This window comes from Phyllobates terribilis, unplaced genomic scaffold (assembly GCF_046119375.1).
Source record: "Phyllobates terribilis strain yellow unplaced genomic scaffold, ASM4611937v1 Scaffold_160__1_contigs__length_4322635, whole genome shotgun sequence".
NCBI lineage: Eukaryota > Metazoa > Chordata > Amphibia > Anura > Dendrobatidae > Phyllobates > Phyllobates terribilis.
The window spans coordinates 3,102,883-3,128,830 of NW_027362920.1; the positions used below are offsets into that span (position 1 = coordinate 3,102,883).

The following is a 25,948-nucleotide window of genomic DNA, read 5'->3' on the forward strand; positions in this document are numbered from 1 at the left end:
TGCCACATTCCATCTACTGCAGGCAGGATGCCTGGCTGGCTGAATGTCGCTGAGAAGCTCACAGAGACCGCCATAAGCAACAGTTTAACAGAATGCCACAGACTAATCAACCAAACTTTTTGGGTTGGGTTCTCTTTTATAGTCTGCAGGCATTAAATGAAAGAAGTCAGTGTTCCAGCAGAAGGAGACAACGTTTCAGAAAAGGCATTGTAGCAAACCAAAAAAGAAATTTTAAGCGCAGCAGAGTAACCAGCGCACATACCTGTTAGCTCAGGTGAGTTTAAAAGGCTGCTGTTGATAACAAGGGCATTTGCTAAATAGATGGTGTGTGTGCAACAATATACTGAAAGGTCAATTATATTGTGCAGCTTATCTCACCACCTGTAGTTATTTAGGTGAAAGCTCCAAAATGCTTGCCTAATATGTCTGTTTATCCAAAAGGAAGTAAAAAGGGAGAGCTAGAAAGATAGCATTGCATCACATTACATGGCAATGCAATGCACAGTTGCTGAAGTTGAACCAAAATGAGCTTGTAATCTGGCTTCTGCAACTTTGAACATGAAAAATCCAATGAGGAGAAGAAAAGCAAAGCCAAAGAGTCCATCCCAAAATCCGACAAACAAGCAAAATGAACAAAAAACATTGAATTCAATTCTTTCTGATTTTAGAAACTGCATTAAAGAAGGGGTGCACCGGTTCTGGAGATACTGCAATACCAGGTCAATGCGTGGAGTGGACAGAGCAAGCTCTTTTTCCATCTCCCTGTTCTAAAAATCCATTTAATATATGGTCCCCAGATAGGGGACGTATCAGATATTAAACTGATAAGAACAGATACTACACTTGATCTTAGCCAAAAGGCCGAGAAGCGATAACCAGAATTGGTTTCAAACTACGGAGCCACCCAAGGATCCTGAAAAGTCCATTTGTGGAGATGAGCTCCTGGACTCCCGTTAAGAAGACATGTTGTCAACCTCTAGATCCCTTACATGCCTGCACTTTTCGGCTTGCTGCTGCTGCAATCCACGCGTTTTAGATCTGCATAACTCCACCTCTTTAAACACAGCACCTTCACCCCCTGCTGTTCCCACCCGCCTCAACACCGTTGGAAGGGAGGAGAACCAATTAAGGCGGGGGGTGGGGTGGAACGAGCAGCTGTCTACCCTTAGCAGGAGGGCTCCTGATTACATACCTCTCCTGCTGCTGCTGCTGCTGGCTGTCCAGCAGCAGACTGAAGGTGGCTGCTGCTGTGCACAGGTATATAAAGGCTCAGAGCCTATTATGACACGCGCAGCCAGCGTTCCATTGCCACATTCCATCTACTGCAGGCAGGATACCTGGCTGGCTGAATGTCGCTGAGAAGCTCACAGAGACCGCCATAAGCAACAGTTTAACAGAATGCCACAGACTAATCAACCAAACTTTTTGGGTTGGGTTCTCTTTTATAGTCTGCAGGCATTAAATGAAAGAAGTCAGTGTTCCAGCAGAAGGAGACAACGTTTCAGAAAAGGCATTGTAGCAAACCAAAAAAGAAATTTTAAGCGCAGCAGAGTAACCAGCGCACATACCTGTTAGCTCAGGTGAGTTTAAAAGGCTGCTGTTGATAACAAGGGCATTTGCTAAATAGATGGTGTGTGTGCAACAATATACTGAAAGGTCAATTATATTGTGCAGCTTATCTCACCACCTGTAGTTATTTAGGTGAAAGCTCCAAAATGCTTGCCTAATATGTCTGTTTATCCAAAAGGAAGTAAAAAGGGAGAGCTAGAAAGATAGCATTGCATCACATTACATGGCAATGCAATGCACAGTTGCTGAAGTTGAACCAAAATGAGCTTGTAATCTGGCTTCTGCAACTTTGAACATGAAAAATCCAATGAGGAGAAGAAAAGCAAAGCCAAAGAGTCCATCCCAAAATCCGACAAACAAGCAAAATGAACAAAAAACATTGAATTCAATTCTTTCTGATTTTAGAAACTGCATTAAAGAAGGGGTGCACCGGTCCTGGAGATACTGCAATACCAGGTCAATGCGTGGAGTGGACAGAGCAAGCTCTTTTTCCATCTCCCTGTTCTAAAAATCCATTTAATATATGGTCCCCAGATAGGGGACGTATCAGATATTAAACTGATAAGAACAGATACTACACTTGATCTTAGCCAAAAGGCCGAGAAGCGATAACCAGAATTGGTTTCAAACTACGGAGCCACCCAAGGATCCTGAAAAGTCCATTTGTGGAGATGAGCTCCTGGACTCCCGTTAAGAAGACATGTTGTCAACCTCTAGATCCCTTACATGCCTGCACTTTTCGGCTTGCTGCTGCTGCAATCCACGCGTTTTAGATCTGCATAACTCCACCTCTTTAAACACAGCACCTTCACCCCCTGCTGTTCCCACCCGCCTCAACACCGTTGGAAGGGAGGAGAACCAATTAAGGCGGGGGGTGGGGTGGAACGAGCAGCTGTCTACCCTTAGCAGGAGGGCTCCTGATTACATACCTCTCCTGCTGCTGCTGCTGCTGGCTGTCCAGCAGCAGACTGAAGGTGGCTGCTGCTGTGCACAGGTATATAAAGGCTCAGAGCCTATTATGACACGCGCAGCCAGCGTTCCATTGCCACATTCCATCTACTGCAGGCAGGATACCTGGCTGGCTGAATGTCGCTGAGAAGCTCACAGAGACCGCCATAAGCAACAGTTTAACAGAATGCCACAGACTAATCAACCAAACTTTTTGGGTTGGGTTCTCTTTTATAGTCTGCAGGCATTAAATGAAAGAAGTCAGTGTTCCAGCAGAAGGAGACAACGTTTCAGAAAAGGCATTGTAGCAAACCAAAAAAGAAATTTTAAGCGCAGCAGAGTAACCAGCGCACATACCTGTTAGCTCAGGTGAGTTTAAAAGGCTGCTGTTGATAACAAGGGCATTTGCTAAATAGATGGTGTGTGTGCAACAATATACTGAAAGGTCAATTATATTGTGCAGCTTATCTCACCACCTGTAGTTATTTAGGTGAAAGCTCCAAAATGCTTGCCTAATATGTCTGTTTATCCAAAAGGAAGTAAAAAGGGAGAGCTAGAAAGATAGCATTGCATCACATTACATGGCAATGCAATGCACAGTTGCTGAAGTTGAACCAAAATGAGCTTGTAATCTGGCTTCTGCAACTTTGAACATGAAAAATCCAATGAGGAGAAGAAAAGCAAAGCCAAAGAGTCCATCCCAAAATCCGACAAACAAGCAAAATGAACAAAAAGCATTGAATTCAATTCTTTCTGATTTTAGAAACTGCATTAAAGAAGGGGTGCACCGGTCCTGGAGATACTGCAATACCAGGTCAATGCGTGGAGTGGACAGAGCAAGCTCTTTTTCCATCTCCCTGTTCTAAAAATCCATTTAATATATGGTCCCCAGATAGGGGACGTATCAGATATTAAACTGATAAGAACAGATACTACACTTGATCTTAGCCAAAAGGCCGAGAAGCGATAACCAGAATTGGTTTCAAACTACGGAGCCACCCAAGGATCCTGAAAAGTCCATTTGTGGAGATGAGCTCCTGGACTCCCGTTAAGAAGACATGTTGTCAACCTCTAGATCCCTTACATGCCTGCACTTTTCGGCTTGCTGCTGCTGCAATCCACGCGTTTTAGATCTGCATAACTCCACCTCTTTAAACACAGCACCTTCACCCCCTGCTGTTCCCACCCGCCTCAACACCGTTGGAAGGGAGGAGAACCAATTAAGGCGGGGGGTGGGGTGGAACGAGCAGCTGTCTACCCTTAGCAGGAGGGCTCCTGATTACATACCTCTCCTGCTGCTGCTGCTGCTGGCTGTCCAGCAGCAGACTGAAGGTGGCTGCTGCTGTGCACAGGTATATAAAGGCTCAGAGCCTATTATGACACGCGCAGCCAGCGTTCCATTGCCACATTCCATCTACTGCAGGCAGGATACCTGGCTGGCTGAATGTCGCTGAGAAGCTCACAGAGACCGCCATAAGCAACAGTTTAACAGAATGCCACAGACTAATCAACCAAACTTTTTGGGTTGGGTTCTCTTTTATAGTCTGCAGGCATTAAATGAAAGAAGTCAGTGTTCCAGCAGAAGGAGACAATGTTTCAGAAAAGGCATTGTAGCAAACCAAAAAAGAAATTTTAAGCGCAGCAGAGTAACCAGCGCACATACCTGTTAGCTCAGGTGAGTTTAAAAGGCTGCTGTTGATAACAAGGGCATTTGCTAAATAGATGGTGTGTGTGCAACAATATACTGAAAGGTCAATTATATTGTGCAGCTTATCTCACCACCTGTAGTTATTTAGGTGAAAGCTCCAAAATGCTTGCCTAATATGTCTGTTTATCCAAAAGGAAGTAAAAAGGGAGAGCTAGAAAGATAGCATTGCATCACATTACATGGCAATGCAATGCACAGTTGCTGAAGTTGAACCAAAATGAGCTTGTAATCTGGCTTCTGCAACTTTGAACATGAAAAATCCAATGAGGAGAAGAAAAGCAAAGCCAAAGAGTCCATCCCAAAATCCGACAAACAAGCAAAATGAACAAAAAACATTGAATTCAATTCTTTCTGATTTTAGAAACTGCATTAAAGAAGGGGTGCACCGGTCCTGGAGATACTGCAATACCAGGTCAATGCGTGGAGTGGACAGAGCAAGCTCTTTTTCCATCTCCCTGTTCTAAAAATCCATTTAATATATGGTCCCCAGATAGGGGACGTATCAGATATTAAACTGATAAGAACAGATACTACACTTGATCTTAGCCAAAAGGCCGAGAAGCGATAACCAGAATTGGTTTCAAACTACGGAGCCACCCAAGGATCCTGAAAAGTCCATTTGTGGAGATGAGCTCCTGGACTCCCGTTAAGAAGACATGTTGTCAACCTCTAGATCCCTTACATGCCTGCACTTTTCGGCTTGCTGCTGCTGCAATCCACGCGTTTTAGATCTGCATAACTCCACCTCTTTAAACACAGCACCTTCACCCCCTGCTGTTCCCACCCGCCTCAACACCGTTGGAAGGGAGGAGAACCAATTAAGGCGGGGGGTGGGGTGGAACGAGCAGCTGTCTACCCTTAGCAGGAGGGCTCCTGATTACATACCTCTCCTGCTGCTGCTGCTGCTGGCTGTCCAGCAGCAGACTGAAGGTGGCTGCTGCTGTGCACAGGTATATAAAGGCTCAGAGCCTATTATGACACGCGCAGCCAGCGTTCCATTGCCACATTCCATCTACTGCAGGCAGGATACCTGGCTGGCTGAATGTCGCTGAGAAGCTCACAGAGACCGCCATAAGCAACAGTTTAACAGAATGCCACAGACTAATCAACCAAACTTTTTGGGTTGGGTTCTCTTTTATAGTCTGCAGGCATTAAATGAAAGAAGTCAGTGTTCCAGCAGAAGGAGACAACGTTTCAGAAAAGGCATTGTAGCAAACCAAAAAAGAAATTTTAAGCGCAGCAGAGTAACCAGCGCACATACCTGTTAGCTCAGGTGAGTTTAAAAGGCTGCTGTTGATAACAAGGGCATTTGCTAAATAGATGGTGTGTGTGCAACAATATACTGAAAGGTCAATTATATTGTGCAGCTTATCTCACCACCTGTAGTTATTTAGGTGAAAGCTCCAAAATGCTTGCCTAATATGTCTGTTTATCCAAAAGGAAGTAAAAAGGGAGAGCTAGAAAGATAGCATTGCATCACATTACATGGCAATGCAATGCACAGTTGCTGAAGTTGAACCAAAATGAGCTTGTAATCTGGCTTCTGCAACTTTGAACATGAAAAATCCAATGAGGAGAAGAAAAGCAAAGCCAAAGAGTCCATCCCAAAATCCGACAAACAAGCAAAATGAACAAAAAACATTGAATTCAATTCATTCTGATTTTAGAAACTGCATTAGAGAAGGGGTGCACCGGTCCTGGAGATACTGCAATACCAGGTCAATGCGTGGAGTGGACAGAGCAAGCTCTTTTTCCATCTCCCTGTTCTAAAAATCCATTTAATATATGGTCCCCAGATAGGGGACGTATCAGATATTAAACTGATAAGAACAGATACTACACTTGATCTTAGCCAATAGGCCGAGAAGCGATAACCAGAATTGGTTTCAAACTACGGAGCCACCCAAGGATCCTGAAAAGTCCATTTGTGGAGATGAGCTCCTGGACTCCCGTTAAGAAGACATGTTGTCAACCTCTAGATCCCTTACATGCCTGCACTTTTCGGCTTGCTGCTGCTGCAATCCACGCGTTTTAGATCTGCATAACTCCACCTCTTTAAACACAGCACCTTCACCCCCTGCTGTTCCCACCCGCCTCAACACCGTTGGAAGGGAGGAGAACCAATTAAGGCGGGGGGTGGGGTGGAACGAGCAGCTGTCTACCCTTAGCAGGAGGGCTCCTGATTACATACCTCTCCTGCTGCTGCTGCTGCTGGCTGTCCAGCAGCAGACTGAAGGTGGCTGCTGCTGTGCACAGGTATATAAAGGCTCAGAGCCTATTATGACACGCGCAGCCAGCGTTCCATTGCCACATTCCATCTACTGCAGGCAGGATACCTGGCTGGCTGAATGTCGCTGAGAAGCTCACAGAGACCGCCATAAGCAACAGTTTAACAGAATGCCACAGACTAATCAACCAAACTTTTTGGGTTGGGTTCTCTTTTATAGTCTGCAGGCATTAAATGAAAGAAGTCAGTGTTCCAGCAGAAGGAGACAACGTTTCAGAAAAGGCATTGTAGCAAACCAAAAAAGAAATTTTAAGCGCAGCAGAGTAACCAGCGCACATACCTGTTAGCTCAGGTGAGTTTAAAAGGCTGCTGTTGATAACAAGGGCATTTGCTAAATAGATGGTGTGTGTGCAACAATATACTGAAAGGTCAATTATATTGTGCAGCTTATCTCACCACCTGTAGTTATTTAGGTGAAAGCTCCAAAATGCTTGCCTAATATGTCTGTTTATCCAAAAGGAAGTAAAAAGGGAGAGCTAGAAAGATAGCATTGCATCACATTACATGGCAATGCAATGCACAGTTGCTGAAGTTGAACCAAAATGAGCTTGTAATCTGGCTTCTGCAACTTTGAACATGAAAAATCCAATGAGGAGAAGAAAAGCAAAGCCAAAGAGTCCATCCCAAAATCCGACAAACAAGCAAAATGAACAAAAAACATTGAATTCAATTCATTCTGATTTTAGAAACTGCATTAAAGAAGGGGTGCACCGGTCCTGGAGATACTGCAATACCAGGTCAATGCGTGGAGTGGACAGAGCAAGCTCTTTTTCCATCTCCCTGTTCTAAAAATCCATTTAATATATGGTCCCCAGATAGGGGACGTATCAGATATTAAACTGATAAGAACAGATACTACACTTGATCTTAGCCAAAAGGCCGAGAAGCGATAACCAGAATTGGTTTCAAACTACGGAGCCACCCAAGGATCCTGAAAAGTCCATTTGTGGAGATGAGCTCCTGGACTCCCGTTAAGAAGACATGTTGTCAACCTCTAGATCCCTTACATGCCTGCACTTTTCGGCTTGCTGCTGCTGCAATCCACGCGTTTTAGATCTGCATAACTCCACCTCTTTAAACACAGCACCTTCACCCCCTGCTGTTCCCACCCGCCTCAACACCGTTGGAAGGGAGGAGAACCAATTAAGGCGGGGGGTGGGGTGGAACGAGCAGCTGTCTACCCTTAGCAGGAGGGCTCCTGATTACATACCTCTCCTGCTGCTGCTGCTGCTGGCTGTCCAGCAGCAGACTGAAGGTGGCTGCTGCTGTGCACAGGTATATAAAGGCTCAGAGCCTATTATGACACGCGCAGCCAGCGTTCCATTGCCACATTCCATCTACTGCAGGCAGGATGCCTGGCTGGCTGAATGTCGCTGAGAAGCTCACAGAGACCGCCATAAGCAACAGTTTAACAGAATGCCACAGACTAATCAACCAAACTTTTTGGGTTGGGTTCTCTTTTATAGTCTGCAGGCATTAAATGAAAGAAGTCAGTGTTCCAGCAGAAGGAGACAACGTTTCAGAAAAGGCATTGTAGCAAACCAAAAAAGAAATTTTAAGCGCAGCAGAGTAACCAGCGCACATACCTGTTAGCTCAGGTGAGTTTAAAAGGCTGCTGTTGATAACAAGGGCATTTGCTAAATAGATGGTGTGTGTGCAACAATATACTGAAAGGTCAATTATATTGTGCAGCTTATCTCACCACCTGTAGTTATTTAGGTGAAAGCTCCAAAATGCTTGCCTAATATGTCTGTTTATCCAAAAGGAAGTAAAAAGGGAGAGCTAGAAAGATAGCATTGCATCACATTACATGGCAGTGCAATGCACAGTTGCTGAAGTTGAACCAAAATGAGCTTGTAATCTGGCTTCTGCAACTTTGAACATGAAAAATCCAATGAGGAGAAGAAAAGCAAAGCCAAAGAGTCCATCCCAAAATCCGACAAACAAGCAAAATGAACAAAAAACATTGAATTCAATTCTTTCTGATTTTAGAAACTGCATTAAAGAAGGGGTGCACCGGTCCTGGAGATACTGCAATACCAGGTCAATGCGTGGAGTGGACAGAGCAAGCTCTTTTTCCATCTCCCTGTTCTAAAAATCCATTTAATATATGGTCCCCAGATAGGGGACGTATCAGATATTAAACTGATAAGAACAGATACTACACTTGATCTTAGCCAAAAGGCCGAGAAGCGATAACCAGAATTGGTTTCAAACTACGGAGCCACCCAAGGATCCTGAAAAGTCCATTTGTGGAGATGAGCTCCTGGACTCCCGTTAAGAAGACATGTTGTCAACCTCTAGATCCCTTACATGCCTGCACTTTTCGGCTTGCTGCTGCTGCAATCCACGCGTTTTAGATCTGCATAACTCCACCTCTTTAAACACAGCACCTTCACCCCCTGCTGTTCCCACCCGCCTCAACACCGTTGGAAGGGAGGAGAACCAATTAAGGCGGGGGGTGGGGTGGAACGAGCAGCTGTCTACCCTTAGCAGGAGGGCTCCTGATTACATACCTCTCCTGCTGCTGCTGCTGCTGGCTGTCCAGCAGCAGACTGAAGGTGGCTGCTGCTGTGCACAGGTATATAAAGGCTCAGAGCCTAATATGACACGCGCAGCCAGCGTTCCATTGCCACATTCCATCTACTGCAGGCAGGATACCTGGCTGGCTGAATGTCGCTGAGAAGCTCACAGAGACCGCCATAAGCAACAGTTTAACAGAATGCCACAGACTAATCAACCAAACTTTTTGGGTTGGGTTCTCTTTTATAGTCTGCAGGCATTAAATGAAAGAAGTCAGTGTTCCAGCAGAAGGAGACAACGTTTCAGAAAAGGCATTGTAGCAAACCAAAAAAGAAATTTTAAGCGCAGCAGAGTAACCAGCGCACATACCTGTTAGCTCAGGTGAGTTTAAAAGGCTGCTGTTGATAACAAGGGCATTTGCTAAATAGATGGTGTGTGTGCAACAATATACTGAAAGGTCAATTATATTGTGCAGCTTATCTCACCACCTGTAGTTATTTAGGTGAAAGCTCCAAAATGCTTGCCTAATATGTCTGTTTATCCAAAAGGAAGTAAAAAGGGAGAGCTAGAAAGATAGCATTGCATCACATTACATGGCAATGCAATGCACAGTTGCTGAAGTTGAACCAAAATGAGCTTGTAATCTGGCTTCTGCAACTTTGAACATGAAAAATCCAATGAGGAGAAGAAAAGCAAAGCCAAAGAGTCCATCCCAAAATCCGACAAACAAGCAAAATGAACAAAAAACATTGAATTCAATTCTTTCTGATTTTAGAAACTGCATTAAAGAAGGGGTGCACCGGTCCTGGAGATACTGCAATACCAGGTCAATGCGTGGAGTGGACAGAGCAAGCTCTTTTTCCATCTCCCTGTTCTAAAAATCCATTTAATATATGGTCCCCAGATAGGGGACGTATCAGATATTAAACTGATAAGAACAGATACTACACTTGATCTTAGCCAAAAGGCCGAGAAGCGATAACCAGAATTGGTTTCAAACTACGGAGCCACCCAAGGATCCTGAAAAGTCCATTTGTGGAGATGAGCTCCTGGACTCCCGTTAAGAAGACATGTTGTCAACCTCTAGATCCCTTACATGCCTGCACTTTTCGGCTTGCTGCTGCTGCAATCCACGCGTTTTAGAGCTGCATAACTCCACCTCTTTAAACACAGCACCTTCACCCCCTGCTGTTCCCACCCGCCTCAACACCGTTGGAAGGGAGGAGAACCAATTAAGGCGGGGGGTGGGGTGGAACGAGCAGCTGTCTACCCTTAGCAGGAGGGCTCCTGATTACATACCTCTCCTGCTGCTGCTGCTGCTGGCTGTCCAGCAGCAGACTGAAGGTGGCTGCTGCTGTGCACAGGTATATAAAGGCTCAGAGCCTATTATGACACGCGCAGCCAGCGTTCCATTGCCACATTCCATCTACTGCAGGCAGGATACCTGGCTGGCTGAATGTCGCTGAGAAGCTCACAGAGACCGCCATAAGCAACAGTTTAACAGAATGCCACAGACTAATCAACCAAACTTTTTGGGTTGGGTTCTCTTTTATAGTCTGCAGGCATTAAATGAAAGAAGTCAGTGTTCCAGCAGAAGGAGACAACGTTTCAGAAAAGGCATTGTAGCAAACCAAAAAAGAAATTTTAAGCGCAGCAGAGTAACCAGCGCACATACCTGTTAGCTCAGGTGAGTTTTAAAGGCTGCTGTTGATAACAAGGGCATTTGCTAAATAGATGGTGTGTGTGCAACAATATACTGAAAGGTCAATTATATTGTGCAGCTTATCTCACCACCTGTAGTTATTTAGGTGAAAGCTCCAAAATGCTTGCCTAATATGTCTGTTTATCCAAAAGGAAGTAAAAAGGGAGAGCTAGAAAGATAGCATTGCATCACATTACATGGCAATGCAATGCACAGTTGCTGAAGTTGAACCAAAATGAGCTTGTAATCTGGCTTCTGCAACTTTGAACATGAAAAATCCAATGAGGAGAAGAAAAGCAAAGCCAAAGAGTCCATCCCAAAATCCGACAAACAAGCAAAATGAACAAAAAACATTGAATTCAATTCTTTCTGATTTTAGAAACTGCATTAAAGAAGGGGTGCACCGGTCCTGGAGATACTGCAATACCAGGTCAATGCGTGGAGTGGACAGAGCAAGCTCTTTTTCCATCTCCCTGTTCTAAAAATCCATTTAATATATGGTCCCCAGATAGGGGACGTATCAGATATTAAACTGATAAGAACAGATACTACACTTGATCTTAGCCAAAAGGCCGAGAAGCGATAACCAGAATTGGTTTCAAACTACGGAGCCACCCAAGGATCCTGAAAAGTCCATTTGTGGAGATGAGCTCCTGGACTCCCGTTAAGAAGACATGTTGTCAACCTCTAGATCCCTTACATGCCTGCACTTTTCGGCTTGCTGCTGCTGCAATCCACGCGTTTTAGATCTGCATAACTCCACCTCTTTAAACACAGCACCTTCACCCCCTGCTGTTCCCACCCGCCTCAACACCGTTGGAAGGGAGGAGAACCAATTAAGGCGGGGGGTGGGGTGGAATGAGCAGCTGTCTACCCTTAGCAGGAGGGCTCCTGATTACATACCTCTCCTGCTGCTGCTGCTGCTGGCTGTCCAGCAGCAGACTGAAGGTGGCTGCTGCTGTGCACAGGTATATAAAGGCTCAGAGCCTATTATGACACGCGCAGCCAGCGTTCCATTGCCACATTCCATCTACTGCAGGCAGGATACCTGGCTGGCTGAATGTCGCTGAGAAGCTCACAGAGACCGCCATAAGCAACAGTTTAACAGAATGCCACAGACTAATCAACCAAACTTTTTGGGTTGGGTTCTCTTTTATAGTCTGCAGGCATTAAATGAAAGAAGTCAGTGTTCCAGCAGAAGGAGACAACGTTTCAGAAAAGGCATTGTAGCAAACCAAAAAAGAAATTTTAAGCGCAGCAGAGTAACCAGCGCACATACCTGTTAGCTCAGGTGAGTTTTAAAGGCTGCTGTTGATAACAAGGGCATTTGCTAAATAGATGGTGTGTGTGCAACAATATACTGAAAGGTCAATTATATTGTGCAGCTTATCTCACCACCTGTAGTTATTTAGGTGAAAGCTCCAAAATGCTTGCCTAATATGTCTGTTTATCCAAAAGGAAGTAAAAAGGGAGAGCTAGAAAGATAGCATTGCATCACATTACATGGCAATGCAATGCACAGTTGCTGAAGTTGAACCAAAATGAGCTTGTAATCTGGCTTCTGCAACTTTGAACATGAAAAATCCAATGAGGAGAAGAAAAGCAAAGCCAAAGAGTCCATCCCAAAATCCGACAAACAAGCAAAATGAACAAAAAACATTGAATTCAATTCTTTCTGATTTTAGAAACTGCATTAAAGAAGGGGTGCACCTGTCCTGGAGATACTGCAATACCAGGTCAATGCGTGGAGTGGACAGAGCAAGCTCTTTTTCCATCTCCCTGTTCTAAAAATCCATTTAATATATGGTCCCCAGATAGGGGACGTATCAGATATTAAACTGATAAGAACAGATACTACACTTGATCTTAGCCAAAAGGCCGAGAAGCGATAACCAGAATTGGTTTCAAACTACGGAGCCACCCAAGGATCCTGAAAAGTCCATTTGTGGAGATGAGCTCCTGGACTCCCGTTAAGAAGACATGTTGTCAACCTCTAGATCCCTTACATGCCTGCACTTTTCGGCTTGCTGCTGCTGCAATCCACGCGTTTTAGATCTGCATAACTCCACCTCTTTAAACACAGCACCTTCACCCCCTGCTCTTCCCACCCGCCTCAACACCGTTGGAAGGGAGGAGAACCAATTAAGGCGGGGGGTGGGGTGGAATGAGCAGCTGTCTACCCTTAGCAGGAGGGCTCCTGATTACATACCTCTCCTGCTGCTGCTGCTGCTGGCTGTCCAGCAGCAGACTGAAGGTGGCTGCTGCTGTGCACAGGTATATAAAGGCTCAGAGCCTATTATGACACGCGCAGCCAGCGTTCCATTGCCACATTCCATCTACTGCAGGCAGGATACCTGGCTGGCTGAATGTCGCTGAGAAGCTCACAGAGACCGCCATAAGCAACAGTTTAACAGAATGCCACAGACTAATCAACCAAACTTTTTGGGTTGGGTTCTCTTTTATAGTCTGCAGGCATTAAATGAAAGAAGTCAGTGTTCCAGCAGAAGGAGACAACGTTTCAGAAAAGGCATTGTAGCAAACCAAAAAAGAAATTTTAAGCGCAGCAGAGTAACCAGCGCACATACCTGTTAGCTCAGGTGAGTTTTAAAGGCTGCTGTTGATAACAAGGGCATTTGCTAAATAGATGGTGTGTGTGCAACAATATACTGAAAGGTCAATTATATTGTGCAGCTTATCTCACCACCTGTAGTTATTTAGGTGAAAGCTCCAAAATGCTTGCCTAATATGTCTGTTTATCCAAAAGGAAGTAAAAAGGGAGAGCTAGAAAGATAGCATTGCATCACATTACATGGCAATGCAATGCACAGTTGCTGAAGTTGAACCAAAATGAGCTTGTAATCTGGCTTCTGCAACTTTGAACATGAAAAATCCAATGAGGAGAAGAAAAGCAAAGCCAAAGAGTCCATCCCAAAATCCGACAAACAAGCAAAATGAACAAAAAACATTGAATTCAATTCTTTCTGATTTTAGAAACTGCATTAAAGAAGGGGTGCACCGGTCCTGGAGATACTGCAATACCAGGTCAATGCGTGGAGTGGACAGAGCAAGCTCTTTTTCCATCTCCCTGTTCTAAAAATCCATTTAATATATGGTCCCCAGATAGGGGACGTATCAGATATTAAACTGATAAGAACAGATTTTTTTTTTTTTTTTTTTTCCTCAGATTAAGACCCACATTAATTTATGCATCATAGCGCATATTCACATAACGGGTTCTCAAATCATCATTCGGAAAAACAAAAACAAAATCCCAAAAAACACAACCCTGCAATTAACTGTTACTTACTGTAAGAAGTCCAATGTGAAAAGTTCCAGAGTGCCTCTGCTGCTGTCTCACCATACTTCTTTTTATCCAATAAATAGGCATAGAACAGTCTAGCAAGAAAAATCTTTCTGCATTCCATGGGGGAAAAAACAATCTTTTTAAAAATCACCAAATTCCGAACGTCCCATAAAACCTCTTTATATATGACAAAAATAATCCAGCTTGCCCGCTTCCTTTGCGAGTACTTAAAATCTTGACCTATTAAAATCCTTTCAAAATCGAAACAATGAAAACCAACTAAAGCAACAAACATACATGACAACAAGGTAAAAACTTTTTTAGCAAAAAAACAGTCCCAAAAAATATGCTGTATTGTTTCCACCTTATTGCAACCTTCCCTAGGACATAGTTCTTGAACCTTTATCCCCCGGTCATTCAAAAAAGCTCTTGTTGGCAAGCATCCATGCAACGCCATCCAGGTTACATCCTTCTGTCTGTTGCTGATTCCACGCATGAAAAAAAGCTTCCACACCTGTCCAGACTGTGCATTATTACAAAACGGCACATCACATAACATCTCCTTCTTCTTAATACCTGAGACAATCAGTTTTTTGTCCGGTCTAACCATGGAGCTTATCCCATTTTGATCATAGAAGGACCTAAGCACCACATAAAAAAACGGTATCACAAACGAAACTGGTTTTCTTAAATCCTTCTCACACCAGCTCCATTTCTGGAAAAGCCGTCCTGCTAAATATTTGCACATGTCCGCAGTCCTGTTATTGCACTGGGATAATTTATAAATGTTCAAAAAATAATGCATTCTTAAAAATAAGTCAATGTTAGGAAAATCACAACCCCCATTTTCCACAGAACACATAACCATTCCTCTTCTTAGTTTCTCCATTTTGGATCCCCAAAAAAACACAAACAGTTTCCTTGTCACTCTCTTTGTCCAAAGCACAGCAGGTGGGAAAATCAAAGCAGTGTACAGCAGAAGCGGGAGAATCACAGACTTGATTACCAGCACTTTCCCTCTCAGCGACAGGTTCCTTAGTTTCCAAAAGTTCAACTTCTGATCCATTTTGTCTTCTAGAATCTTCAGGCTGCTTTTCCCTTTCAGTTCCTTCTCAAAGATGACACCAAGAACCTCAATTTCCTCCCTACTCTCCACTCCTGCCACGTTAACCTCAACCTGCCTCCCAAAGTTACAAAGCTGGCACTTTCCCCAATTCACCGCCATACCAGCCACACAACAAAAAATCCTTACGTGCAAATTCACTCTATTGAGATCCGCCTGTGAACCACAAGTAAAAACAATATCATCCATATAACTTAAAGACTTGACTGGACCCCCGGATCCCCCAGGAATAAAAACACCAGCCACACACTTGTCAACTTGCACACTTTTTAAAAGGGCCTCCACCACACAGATAAAAAGAATTGGTGACAGGGGACAACCCTGCCTAACTCCCGATAAAATATTAAAACTGGAACTCACATGCCCATTAACTAAAATCTGGCTACTGACCCCACAATAAAAACTCTTAATGACCATCAATAATTTATCCGGAACACCAAGGTGACTTACAGCAGAGAACAAAAATCTATGTGATATTTTATCAAAGGCTTTCTCCAGGTCCACCGACTGTAACAAAAGAGCATTCTTATTCAAATTAGCCTGATAAATTAAGTCTCTTAGAAGCAGCAAATTATCTGAAATTTTCCTACCAGGCACTGCACATGCCTGATACTCCCCCACCATATCACCTATCACATCTGCCAGTCTACCAGCCACAATTTTAGAAATAATTTTGTAATCACTGTTTAACAATGTTATGGGCCTCCAATTTTTAATATCCCTCATGTCCCCTTTCTTATGAATCAGCGTAACAATCCCCCTACGCATAGAAACCGATAAAATCCCATGAGTAAAACCATATTGCACCACCCGGGAAAACTCCACACCTATAATATCCCAAAATCTAACATAAAATTCAGCAGGAAGACCATCACAGCCTGGCGTCTTGCCTTTCGCCAAGCCATCCACTGCCCGTCTAATTTCATCTTTCCCAACCTCCTCACTTAAAAACCCAATTTTCTCCTCAGGAATATTATTAGTTAATACTTTGCAATAATCATTAATTTCCGCATCACTGGCTCTACTATCGTTAGAGAAGAGTGTTTCATAAAAGGAAAGAATACTGCCAATCATCTCATCCCCAGATACCTCCCCTGCAGGAGAAAAAACAAACTTAAAAACCCCTTTAGGTTTAAAACATTTTTTAAAAAAGTATCTCGAACATTGCTCATTTTCCTCCATGTGCTTTATTTTTGCCTTAAACATAATAGTCTTCCCTTTTTCAATAAGTATCTTCTTCAGTTCGTCCTTCAAATCTGCAATCTCTTTATCCACCTCCATCCCCGCTCTCTTAAACTTATGGAGTACTTCCAATTTTGAAATAACAGCAGCATCATGATCCCTTTTGGCTTTCGCTCTCCTAAAACACACCCCTTTAAAATAACATGCAAATTTCTCCTTAGCCCAGTCCCACCACTCTAGCAAATCTTTAAAAAGGTGCTGTTCAGACACACAAGACAAAAACACTTTATTAAAACCAACCTTAACACTCTCCTCTTCCAGCAGGCTTACGTTCAGCTTCCAGAGTCCCTTTCCAAAAGCCAGGGACTCAGCTATACACAGATCTACCACTATCATCTTGTGGTCAGAAAAAGTCGTCATCACGTGGTTGCACTTGGCCACCTTAATCCCTTCAGACATAAAAACATAGTCAATTCGGGAAACACTACGTCCACTGTCTGATATGTATGTGAACTTATCACTTGGCCCAACCATCAGACCAGCATCCGTGTAGCGTAAATCCTGCACAATCTGATTTAAAATATTAGACGTAACATCAGTCTTACCTTCCGTAGAGCTCTTACGATCTTTTGCGGATCTGACACAATTAAAATCTCCAGCCACTATAGTGAAGTCTCTGCCTGGTAAAAACAACTTTAGAGACTCCAAAGACCCAACTCTTGCTTGTTTATCAGCAGGGGCATAAACATTAAAAACCCGTACCCGCTGACCTAAAAAATCCACTAATAAAAACAAACATCTCCCAGGTATGATTACTTTAAACTCTAAAACCTTTAGACTGGAATTACACAGTAAAATGCCCACCCCTTCATTCCTGTTTTCTGAGCATGGGGACCAAAAAGATTGCCCCTTATTCCACTCACTCTCATGCGGGGCAGATTTAATTACACATTCCTGCAGACAGACAATATCTGCATTCACACTCTCAATGTACTCCAGTATCCCTGCTCTCCTACAAGCAGAACCAATCCCTCGTACATTCAGAGAAGCAACACACAACGCCATCATAACAACAGGAAAAAATCTCCACCATACCCGATCCATCATGAACCAGGAGAAAACCCACTCCTGCCACCCACTTTTCTACGTATATCAGGCGACTCAGAACTCGAGTCCCTGTTAGAATAACCTGGTCTTAGGGAGACTGGATCTTCCTGCCCCCCAGACCAACACCCCTCCACCTTACTTCTTTTAATCACGGAGGCATAACTCTCCTCCTTGCCATCATCTTCCTCCTCATTTTCACTCCAATCACTGTTAACCCTATCACGCTGCTGAGGGGTTATAGTTCCATCCGAATCAGAATCCTCCTCCTCCAAAACCTCCATTTCCTCACCCCCATCTCTTCCCAAAACAGGATTCACTGACTCCGCCATATTAGACAAATCCATCCCATCACCCGGGCCATGCACATCAGCTACTTTGTTTATTACTTCCAGCCCCTCCCTCAAACCAACTTTCTTCTGGCTCCGCCCCTTTTCCTCCATCTTGGGCACCGCATGGTCTCTTCCCCTACCACCATCTTGTTTTTGGCTTTCCCCCTCTGAGTCTGAGCCTTCGCCCTCCTCCCCACTTTCCTGCCGAGTCTTCTTCTGCCTCTCTTCAGCGTCCACCTGTGACCTAGGAATCTGAGCCCACAATCTACATTTCCTTGCAAGGTGATCTGCATGTCCACACAAATCACACACCTTATTCATTGGGCAACCACTTGCAACATGCCCAGATTTCCCACAACCTCTACAAACATCACCTTGCACTGGACAATCTTTCTGAACATGTCCAAACTCATGACACTTCCTACAATATTCCATCTGTCCATTATAAAAACAAAATCCCCTTTCTCCTCCGATAGAAAACTGTCCAGGAATGCTCTTGGCACCCCCAATAGCTCTATCATCCGGTCTCAGTTTTACAACATATCTCCTCTTGCCATTTAGATAATTGTATTTGTTCTTCATTCTTCCCAAAAATTTAACCTCACTACAATACCGAGCTAAAAAATTGGAAACAGTCTCATCCGGAACTTTAGGGTTATACATGTGCACAACCACATACTTATATGTCTGCTGGAACAGAGGTTCCAGTGCAATAAACTCTAGGCATTTCAATTCCTTTTCTTCCTTCATTCGTACCAACTCCATGTAGACTCTCTGGCAAATACTCAAAGAAACAAAAGTGATATCATAAATTCCTTGTTTCTGAAAATCCTGCAGTGCCAATACATCCGTTACCTTCAAGCCATTAATGTTCTTCAAGACATCAACGCAAACTTGGTCCAAACCGATTTCTCCTTCATGACCTGCAGCCACCTTCAGACAGACCGAGTCCTCTAATCCACGTGTTTTCTCCACCATTTTTACAGCAGATAAACACAATCGCCGCTCAATCGCACACTAGGGCCCCACAAGGGGGAACCCCAGTCACAACTGCCCTCCAAACAACACCAGCAGCAGAAAACCACCACTGATCTTGCCAAAAGGCCGAGAAGCGATAACCAGAATTGGTTTCAAACTACGGAGCCACCCAAGGATCCTGAAAAGTCCATTTGTGGAGATGAGCTCCTGGACTCCCGTTAAGAAGACATGTTGTCAACCTCTAGATCCCTTACATGCCTGCACTTTTCGGCTTGCTGCTGCTGCAATCCACGCGTTTTAGATCTGCATAACTCCACCTCTTTAAACACAGCACCTTCACCCCCTGCTGTTCCCACCCGCCTCAACACCGTTGGAAGGGAGGAGAACCAATTAAGGCGGGGGGTGGGGTGGAACGAGCAGCTGTCTACCCTTAGCAGGAGGGCTCCTGATTACATACCTCTCCTGCTGCTGCTGCTGCTGGCTGTCCAGCAGCAGACTGAAGGTGGCTGCTGCTGTGCACAGGTATATAAAGGCTCAGAGCCTATTATGACACGCGCAGCCAGCGTTCCATTGCCACATTCCATCTACTGCAGGCAGGATACCTGGCTGGCTGAATGTCGCTGAGAAGCTCACAGAGACCGCCATAAGCAACAGTTTAACAGAATGCCACAGACTAATCAACCAAACTTTTTGGGTTGGGTTCTCTTTTATAGTCTGCAGGCATTAAATGAAAGAAGTCAGTGTTCCAGCAGAAGGAGACAACGTTTCAGAAAAGGCATTGTAGCAAACCAAAAAAGAAATTTTAAGCGCAGCAGAGTAACCAGCGCACATACCTGTTAGCTCAGGTGAGTTTAAAAGGCTGCTGTTGATAACAAGGGCATTTGCTAAATAGATGGTGTGTGTGCAACAATATACTGAAAGGTCAATTATATTGTGCAGCTTATCTCACCACCTGTAGTTATTTAGGTGAAAGCTCCAAAATGCTTGCCTAATATGTCTGTTTATCCAAAAGGAAGTAAAAAGGGAGAGCTAGAAAGATAGCATTGCATCACATTACATGGCAATGCAATGCACAGTTGCTGAAGTTGAACCAAAATGAGCTTGTAATCTGGCTTCTGCAACTTTGAACATGAAAAATCCAATGAGGAGAAGAAAAGCAAAGCCAAAGAGTCCATCCCCAAATCCGACAAACAAGCAAAATGAACAAAAAACATTGAATTCAATTCTTTCTGATTTTAGAAACTGCATTAAAGAAGGGGTGCACCGGTCCTGGAGATACTGCAATACCAGGTCAATGCGTGGAGTGGACAGAGCAAGCTCTTTTTCCATCTCCCTGTTCTAAAAATCCATTTAATATATGGTCCCCAGATAGGGGACGTATCAGATATTAAACTGATAAGAACAGATACTACACTTGATCTTAGCCAAAAGGCCGAGAAGCGATAACCAGAATTGGTTTCAAACTACGGAGCCACCCAAGGATCCTGAAAAGTCCATTTGTGGAGATGAGCTCCTGGACTCCCGTTAAGAAGACATGTTGTCAACCTCTAGATCCCTTACATGCCTGCACTTTTCGGCTTGCTGCTGCTGCAATCCACGCGTTTTAGATCTGCATAACTCCACCTCTTTAAACACAGCACCTTCACCCCCTGCTGTTCCCACCCGCCTCAACACCGTTGGAAGGGAGGAGAACCAATTAAGGCGGGGGGTGGGGTGGAACGAGCAGCTGTCTACCCTTAGCAGGAGGGCTCCTGATTACATACCTCTCCTGCTGCTGCTGCTGCTGGCTGTCCAGCAGCAGACTGAAGGTGGCTGCTGCTGTGCACAGGTATATAAAGGCTCAGAGCCTATTATGACACGTGCAGCCAGCGTTCCATTGCCACATTCCATCTACTGCAGGCAGGATACCTGGCTGGCTGAATGTCGCTGAGAAGCTCACAGAGACCGCCATAAGCAACAGTTTAACAGAATGCCACAGACTAATCAACCAAACTTTTTGGGTTGGGTTCTCTTTTATAGTCTGCAGGCATTAAATGAAAGAAGTCAGTGTTCCAGCAGAAGGAGACAACGTTTCAGAAAAGGCATTGTAGCAAACCAAAAAAGAAATTTTAAGCGCAGCAGAGTAACCAGCGCACATACCTGTTAGCTCAGGTGAGTTTAAAAGGCTGCTGTTGATAACAAGGGCATTTGCTAAATAGATGGTGTGTGTGCAACAATATACTGAAAGGTCAATTATATTGTGCAGCTTATCTCACCACCTGTAGTTATTTAGGTGAAAGCTCCAAAATGCTTGCCTAATATGTCTGTTTATCCAAAAGGAAGTAAAAAGGGAGAGCTAGAAAGATAGCATTGCATCACATTACATGGCAATGCAATGCACAGTTGCTGAAGTTGAACCAAAATGAGCTTGTAATCTGGCTTCTGCAACTTTGAACATGAAAAATCCAATGAGGAGAAGAAAAGCAAAGCCAAAGAGTCCATCCCAAAATCCGACAAACAAGCAAAATGAACAAAAAACATTGAATTCAATTCTTTCTGATTTTAGAAACTGCATTAAAGAAGGGGTGCACCGGTCCTGGAGATACTGCAATACCAGGTCAATGCGTGGAGTGGACAGAGCAAGCTCTTTTTCCATCTCCCTGTTCTAAAAATCCATTTAATATATGGTCCCCAGATAGGGGACGTATCAGATATTAAACTGATAAGAACAGATACTACACTTGATCTTAGCCAAAAGGCCGAGAAGCGATAACCAGAATTGGTTTCAAACTACGGAGCCACCCAAGGATCCTGAAAAGTCCATTTGTGGAGATGAGCTCCTGGACTCCCGTTAAGAAGACATGTTGTCAACCTCTAGATCCCTTACACGCCTGCACTTTTCGGCTTGCTGCTGCTGCAATCCACGCGTTTTAGATCTGCATAACTCCACCTCTTTAAACACAGCACCTTCACCCCCTGCTGTTCCCACCCGCCTCAACACCGTTGGAAGGGAGGAGAACCAATTAAGGCGGGGGGTGGGGTGGAACGAGCAGCTGTCTACCCTTAGCAGGAGGGCTCCTGATTACATACCTCTCCTGCTGCTGCTGCTGCTGGCTGTCCAGCAGCAGACTGAAGGTGGCTGCTGCTGTGCACAGGTATATAAAGGCTCAGAGCCTATTATGACACGTGCAGCCAGCGTTCCATTGCCACATTCCATCTACTGCAGGCAGGATACCTGGCTGGCTGAATGTCGCTGAGAAGCTCACAGAGACCGCCATAAGCAACAGTTTAACAGAATGCCACAGACTAATCAACCAAACTTTTTGGGTTGGGTTCTCTTTTATAGTCTGCAGGCATTAAATGAAAGAAGTCAGTGTTCCAGCAGAAGGAGACAACGTTTCAGAAAAGGCATTGTAGCAAACCAAAAAAGAAATTTTAAGCGCAGCAGAGTAACCAGCGCACATACCTGTTAGCTCAGGTGAGTTTAAAAGGCTGCTGTTGATAACAAGGGCATTTGCTAAATAGATGGTGTGTGTGCAACAATATACTGAAAGGTCAATTATATTGTGCAGCTTATCTCACCACCTGTAGTTATTTAGGTGAAAGCTCCAAAATGCTTGCCTAATATGTCTGTTTATCCAAAAGGAAGTAAAAAGGGAGAGCTAGAAAGATAGCATTGCATCACATTACATGGCAATGCAATGCACAGTTGCTGAAGTTGAACCAAAATGAGCTTGTAATCTGGCTTCTGCAACTTTGAACATGAAAAATCCAATGAGGAGAAGAAAAGCAAAGCCAAAGAGTCCATCCCAAAATCCGACAAACAAGCAAAATGAACAAAAAACATTGAATTCAATTCTTTCTGATTTTAGAAACTGCATTAAAGAAGGGGTGCACCGGTCCTGGAGATACTGCAATACCAGGTCAATGCGTGGAGTGGACAGAGCAAGCTCTTTTTCCATCTCCCTGTTCTAAAAATCCATTTAATATATGGTCCCCAGATAGGGGACGTATCAGATATTAAACTGATAAGAACAGATACTACACTTGATCTTAGCCAAAAGGCCGAGAAGCGATAACCAGAATTGGTTTCAAACTACGGAGCCACCCAAGGATCCTGAAAAGTCCATTTGTGGAGATGAGCTCCTGGACTCCCGTTAAGAAGACATGTTGTCAACCTCTAGATCCCTTACACGCCTGCACTTTTCGGCTTGCTGCTGCTGCAATCCACGCGTTTTAGATCTGCATAACTCCACCTCTTTAAACACAGCACCTTCACCCCCTGCTGTTCCCACCCGCCTCAACACCGTTGGAAGGGAGGAGAACCAATTAAGGCGGGGGGTGGGGTGGAACGAGCAGCTGTCTACCCTTAGCAGGAGGGCTCCTGATTACATACCTCTCCAGCTGCTGCTGCTGCTGGCTGTCCAGCAGCAGACTGAAGGTGGCTGCTGCTGTGCACAGGTATATAAAGGCTCAGAGCCTATTATGACACGCGCAGCCAGCGTTCCATTGCCACATTCCATCTACTGCAGGCAGGATACCTGGCTGGCTGAATGTCGCTGAGAAGCTCACAGAGACCGCCATAAGCAACAGTTTAACAGAATGCCACAGACTAATCAACCAAACTTTTTGGGTTGGGTTCTCTTTTATAGTCTGCAGGCATTAAATGAAAGAAGTCAGTGTTCCAGCAGAAGGAGACAACGTTTCAGAAAAGGCATTGTAGCAAACCAAAAAAGAAATTTTAAGCGCAGCAGAGTAACCAGCGCACATACCTGTTAGCTCAGGTGAGTTTAAAAGGCTGCTGTTGATAACAAGGGCATTTGCTAAATAGATGGTGTGTGTGCAACAATATACTGAAAGGTCAATTATATTGTGCAGCTTATCTCACCACCTGTAGTTATTTAGGTGAAAGCTCCAAAATGCTTGCCTAATATGTCTGTTTATCCAAAAGGAAGTAAAAAGGGAGAGCTAGAAAGATAGCATTGCATCACATTACATGGCAATGCAATGCACAGTTGCTGAAGTTGAACCAAAATGAGCTTGTAATCTGGCTTCTGCAACTTTGAACATGAAAAATCCAATGAGGAGAAGAAAAGCAAAGCCAAAGAGTCCATCCCAAAATCCGAAAAACAAGCAAAATGAACAAAAAACATTGAATTCAATTCTTTCTGATTTTAGAAACTGCATTAAAGAAGGGGTGCACCGGTCCTGGAGATACTGCAATACCAGGTCAATGCGTGGAGTGGACAGAGCAAGCTCTTTTTCCATCTCCCTGTTCTAAAAATCCATTTAATATATGGTCCCCAGATAGGGGACGTATCAGATATTAAACTGATAAGAACAGATACTACACTTGATCTTAGCCAAAAGGCCGAGAAGCGATAACCAGAATTGGTTTCAAACTACGGAGCCACCCAAGGATCCTGAAAAGTCCATTTGTGGAGATGAGCTCCTGGACTCCCGTTAAGAAGACATGTTGTCAACCTCTAGATCCCTTACATGCCTGCACTTTTCGGCTTGCTGCTGCTGCAATCCACGCGTTTTAGATCTGCATAACTCCACCTCTTTAAACACAGCACCTTCACCCCCTGCTGTTCCCACCCGCCTCAACACCGTTGGAAGGGAGGAGAACCAATTAAGGCGGGGGGTGGGGTGGAACGAGCAGCTGTCTACCCTTAGCAGGAGGGCTCCTGATTACATACCTCTCCTGCTGCTGCTGCTGCTGCTGGCTGTCTAGCAGCAGACTGAAGGTGGCTGCTGCTGTGCACAGGTATATAAAGGCTCAGAGCCTATTATGACACGCGCAGCCAGCGTTCCATTGCCACATTCCATCTACTGCAGGCAGGATACCTGGCTGGCTGAATGTCGCTGAGAAGCTCACAGAGACCGCCATAAGCAACAGTTTAACAGAATGCCACAGACTAATCAACCAAACTTTTTGGGTTGGGTTCTCTTTTATAGTCTGCAGGCATTAAATGAAAGAAGTCAGTGTTCCAGCAGAAGGAGACAACGTTTCAGAAAAGGCATTGTAGCAAACCAAAAAAGAAATTTTAAGCGCAGCAGAGTAACCAGCGCACATACCTGTTAGCTCAGGTGAGTTTAAAAGGCTGCTGTTGATAACAAGGGCATTTGCTAAATAGATGGTGTGTGTGCAACAATATACTGAAAGGTCAATTATATTGTGCAGCTTATCTCACCACCTGTAGTTATTTAGGTGAAAGCTCCAAAATGCTTGCCTAATATGTCTGTTTATCCAAAAGGAAGTAAAAAGGGAGAGCTAGAAAGATAGCATTGCATCACATTACATGGCAATGCAATGCACAGTTGCTGAAGTTGAACCAAAATGAGCTTGTAATCTGGCTTCTGCAACTTTGAACATGAAAAATCCAATGAGGAGAAGAAAAGCAAAGCCAAAGAGTCCATCCCAAAATCCGACAAACAAGCAAAATGAACAAAAAACATTGAATTCAATTCTTTCTGATTTTAGAAACTGCATTAAAGAAGGGGTGCACCGGTCCTGGAGATACTGCAATACCAGGTCAATGCGTGGAGTGGACAGAGCAAGCTCTTTTTCCATCTCCCTGTTCTAAAAATCCATTTAATATATGGTCCCCAGATAGGGGACGTATCAGATATTAAACTGATAAGAACAGATACTACACTTGATCTTAGCCAAAAGGCCGAGAAGCGATAACCAGAATTGGTTTCAAACTACGGAGCCACCCAAGGATCCTGAAAAGTCCATTTGTGGAGATGAGCTCCTGGACTCCCGTTAAGAAGACATGTTGTCAACCTCTAGATCCCTTACATGCCTGCACTTTTCGGCTTGCTGCTGCTGCAATCCACGCGTTTTAGATCTGCATAACTCCACCTCTTTAAACACAGCACCTTCACCCCCTGCTGTTCCCACCCGCCTCAACACCGTTGGAAGGGAGGAGAACCAATTAAGGCGGGGGGTGGGGTGGAACGAGCAGCTGTCTACCCTTAGCAGGAGGGCTCCTGATTACATACCTCTCCTGCTGCTGCTGCTGCTGGCTGTCCAGCAGCAGACTGAAGGTGGCTGCTGCTGTGCACAGGTATATAAAGGCTCAGAGCCTATTATGACACGCGCAGCCAGCGTTCCATTGCCACATTCCATCTACTGCAGGCAGGATACCTGGCTGGCTGAATGTCGCTGAGAAGCTCACAGAGACCGCCATAAGCAACAGT

General features: G+C 44.4%; 15 non-coding genes and 1 pseudogene across 15 annotated transcripts; all 16 read right to left on the reverse strand.

Annotated features, from left to right (window-relative positions):
* Window positions 1-682: 682 nt before the first annotated feature.
* Window positions 683-873, reverse strand: LOC141207186 (U2 spliceosomal RNA). Its single transcript, XR_012277607.1, has one exon. It is a non-coding gene; the product is annotated as a U2 spliceosomal RNA (small nuclear RNA).
* A 1,115-nt stretch (window positions 874-1,988) lies between these two features.
* Window positions 1,989-2,179, reverse strand: LOC141207243 (U2 spliceosomal RNA). Its single transcript, XR_012277660.1, has one exon. It is a non-coding gene; the product is annotated as a U2 spliceosomal RNA (small nuclear RNA).
* A 1,115-nt stretch (window positions 2,180-3,294) lies between these two features.
* Window positions 3,295-3,485, reverse strand: LOC141207254 (U2 spliceosomal RNA). The gene has a single exon (XR_012277671.1). It is a non-coding gene; the product is annotated as a U2 spliceosomal RNA (small nuclear RNA).
* Window positions 3,486-4,600: 1,115 nt separating this feature from the next.
* LOC141207265 (U2 spliceosomal RNA) lies at window positions 4,601-4,791 on the reverse strand. Its single transcript, XR_012277682.1, has one exon. It is a non-coding gene; the product is annotated as a U2 spliceosomal RNA (small nuclear RNA).
* A 1,115-nt stretch (window positions 4,792-5,906) lies between these two features.
* LOC141207134 (U2 spliceosomal RNA) lies at window positions 5,907-6,097 on the reverse strand. Its single transcript, XR_012277557.1, has one exon. It is a non-coding gene; the product is annotated as a U2 spliceosomal RNA (small nuclear RNA).
* Window positions 6,098-7,212: 1,115 nt separating this feature from the next.
* On the reverse strand, window positions 7,213-7,403 carry LOC141207276 (U2 spliceosomal RNA). The gene has a single exon (XR_012277693.1). It is a non-coding gene; the product is annotated as a U2 spliceosomal RNA (small nuclear RNA).
* A 1,115-nt stretch (window positions 7,404-8,518) lies between these two features.
* LOC141207287 (U2 spliceosomal RNA) lies at window positions 8,519-8,709 on the reverse strand. The gene has a single exon (XR_012277700.1). It is a non-coding gene; the product is annotated as a U2 spliceosomal RNA (small nuclear RNA).
* A 1,115-nt stretch (window positions 8,710-9,824) lies between these two features.
* Window positions 9,825-10,015, reverse strand: LOC141207298 (U2 spliceosomal RNA). Its single transcript, XR_012277709.1, has one exon. It is a non-coding gene; the product is annotated as a U2 spliceosomal RNA (small nuclear RNA).
* Window positions 10,016-11,130: 1,115 nt separating this feature from the next.
* LOC141207309 (U2 spliceosomal RNA) lies at window positions 11,131-11,321 on the reverse strand. The gene has a single exon (XR_012277713.1). It is a non-coding gene; the product is annotated as a U2 spliceosomal RNA (small nuclear RNA).
* A 1,115-nt stretch (window positions 11,322-12,436) lies between these two features.
* LOC141207166 (U2 spliceosomal RNA) lies at window positions 12,437-12,627 on the reverse strand. The gene has a single exon (XR_012277588.1). It is a non-coding gene; the product is annotated as a U2 spliceosomal RNA (small nuclear RNA).
* Window positions 12,628-13,742: 1,115 nt separating this feature from the next.
* LOC141207333 (U2 spliceosomal RNA) lies at window positions 13,743-13,943 on the reverse strand (annotated as a pseudogene).
* A 6,070-nt stretch (window positions 13,944-20,013) lies between these two features.
* On the reverse strand, window positions 20,014-20,204 carry LOC141207321 (U2 spliceosomal RNA). The gene has a single exon (XR_012277720.1). It is a non-coding gene; the product is annotated as a U2 spliceosomal RNA (small nuclear RNA).
* A 1,115-nt stretch (window positions 20,205-21,319) lies between these two features.
* On the reverse strand, window positions 21,320-21,510 carry LOC141207332 (U2 spliceosomal RNA). Its single transcript, XR_012277726.1, has one exon. It is a non-coding gene; the product is annotated as a U2 spliceosomal RNA (small nuclear RNA).
* Window positions 21,511-22,625: 1,115 nt separating this feature from the next.
* LOC141207344 (U2 spliceosomal RNA) lies at window positions 22,626-22,816 on the reverse strand. Its single transcript, XR_012277727.1, has one exon. It is a non-coding gene; the product is annotated as a U2 spliceosomal RNA (small nuclear RNA).
* A 1,115-nt stretch (window positions 22,817-23,931) lies between these two features.
* On the reverse strand, window positions 23,932-24,122 carry LOC141207355 (U2 spliceosomal RNA). The gene has a single exon (XR_012277731.1). It is a non-coding gene; the product is annotated as a U2 spliceosomal RNA (small nuclear RNA).
* A 1,118-nt stretch (window positions 24,123-25,240) lies between these two features.
* LOC141207366 (U2 spliceosomal RNA) lies at window positions 25,241-25,431 on the reverse strand. The gene has a single exon (XR_012277732.1). It is a non-coding gene; the product is annotated as a U2 spliceosomal RNA (small nuclear RNA).
* Between the last annotated feature and the right edge of the window lie 517 nt (window positions 25,432-25,948).